Genomic DNA, 2,327 nt, shown 5'->3' on the forward strand with positions numbered 1-2,327 from the left:
TATCAATGATTCTGCAATCAATTTATAAACTATAATGAAAGCAACAATAGCTAATATGAATGTGATCACATCACAGCAGCTCAAGGTTTAACAGGAAAGCATTTCTACTAGTACAAGTAGTTCCAAAACTAATTTTGACAGCATAATTTATACCTTCCCAAATAGCAACTATGATTCATGCATTCTCATATCCCAATCTGTTCAACCTCATGGATTCAGTTGTGGATATCAAAACAACATATACAACAATTCAACCAATCTGTAGTAATCAGATTTAATTCAATAGAATTTTTTATCTCGGTCCAAACAATTTTATCTCCCAACTTTATCAACTACTTCAGGCTTTTCTTAAGAAACTTAAAACTCACAAATCTTTCTTTCAAGTTTCAGAAACTAGAGAGAAGAATCTTCTCAAATAATATTTGTTAGGCTAAGTGATGGGTGTCGCCGCCCAATCAAATTTAATGAGCATAAAGAAATGCAGTATAGCTAGGGAGTGACCCCTCGGTCGTCTCTCAAGGACCAACTGCGGTTCAGGATCAGGTCTAACACAGTGGGGGGTTGAAAAGGTTTCACCATGCATGAAAATGAAATTAAAACAGTAAAAACGAAAATTCACGCTGGAATTAGGCAGCTCTGACCTTTGCTCAATGTTTTAACCATAACTTTTTCTACAGAGCTCTAAATGAGATGAGGTTTTTTTTCCTGGAAAGTAGACTCAATTACCTTTCATTTGATATATAAAACGTAGCATTTGGACCTCTGGTCTGGTTGCCGTTAATTTTTTAAAAACGAGTCCAGAGAGTGAAAATGCTAAACCAAATACTAGACTAAACAAATATCCACACATAATTAAAACTATTAAAATTTAACAAGTAAGCTAAACATTGAAAGCAATTCATCATGGTAAAAGTGCTAAGAGAAAAAGGGAAAGCATGAATAGTAAAAAAAATTGAACCATCTTCTTCCATAGACGTGACAGTAAAGTGGAATAAAATGTATGCTTGAATTTATTTATCCAATTCAAAGCAGCAAAGCCAAATTGAATTCCTCTCAATTCTCCAATCAAGACCGTGGCACCACCTCCTCTTTCCAAGAAGTGTGCTGCAGCATTTCAAGACGTCAAATGTGCAACTCCAAGGCCGTGCACCACTATCTAGCCAATTAAATGAACGCTTGCTTCCAAAAGGAAAATGAATGTGCTGCTTAAAAGCCCAAGTTCTCAATGTTGATTAAAGAAACCAATGCAGCCCAAAGGAAGGGACCCATGCGGCAACTTCCTGCTGCACCAATTTTTCATTCATGAAAATTAAAATGAAATGCACCGTGCAGCTCTCCTTTCTCCTGGATGAATCCTCCCGACACCACCTCCTTCCGTGAGCTTCTAAAATGAAGACAAAATCCTCCGCTGGACTTGTGCTTGCTGGATGTGACACCTCAATGTAAAAGAACAAAATCCTATGCCCTCCAAAATTAAAAACGGAATGTCCATCAAAACCCGTGAGCCTTAGTTCTCACATTGTAGGAACGTTGAAGGAGCCAAAAATGAAAAGTAAAATCTGTAGAGTGTGTTACGGCTGCTGTCCAAAAACCTAGGACCAAGTGTCACTAAAAAAATATGGGGTGGGGTCCACCCAAAACCCTAGGAACAAGTCATCTTTTTTTCTATTGGGCTTTTGCCTACTCTACAAAATTAGCTCAATTATTAAAAAAACTTCATTAATAAAATTTAAATTACTAAGCTAAGCTAGATTAAATCTAATTTGCCTTGTGGAAATTCTTCAATTTGCTTGGTGNCCTTCCAAAAGTCCCAAAGTATAGTTCCAAAATTGCCCTGAAAATAGAAATAGNAATAATTAAGCTCAAATAATTCAAATTAATTAAAATATGAATTATTGGTCTAATTAAGCCCAAATGGTGAAAATGACACAATAACTAAGCATTAAGCGCAAATCATCAACACAATTCGGTGCGAAAAACTAAGTTAATGGTATAAAATATCGACTCATCACTAAGCAATTAGAATTTTGAGACAAAACAAGACAGCTGTAAATTGACAAACAAGAAGCTATAAGACATTTTAAGAAATAGTCAAATTTGGGTGCATCAGTTTTCATATTTAAGCTTGCGTTGGTCTCTCAACCTTTTAGAAGGATTTAAAAGTTTCTTTTGAATAATTTATTTTAGATATCTTACAAGTACCTAACTTTTGCTGCAGGATTACTCAAATGTAAGTACATCATACATACTTCAGGATTAAGCAATTGAACCAGCAACTTATTATCAACAAAAGATTTAAAAAAAAAAAATGGTGGTATAGAGAGTGA

This window comes from Vigna radiata, chromosome 11 (genome assembly GCF_000741045.1).
Source record: "Vigna radiata var. radiata cultivar VC1973A chromosome 11, Vradiata_ver6, whole genome shotgun sequence".
Taxonomy (NCBI): Eukaryota; Viridiplantae; Streptophyta; class Magnoliopsida; order Fabales; family Fabaceae; genus Vigna; species Vigna radiata.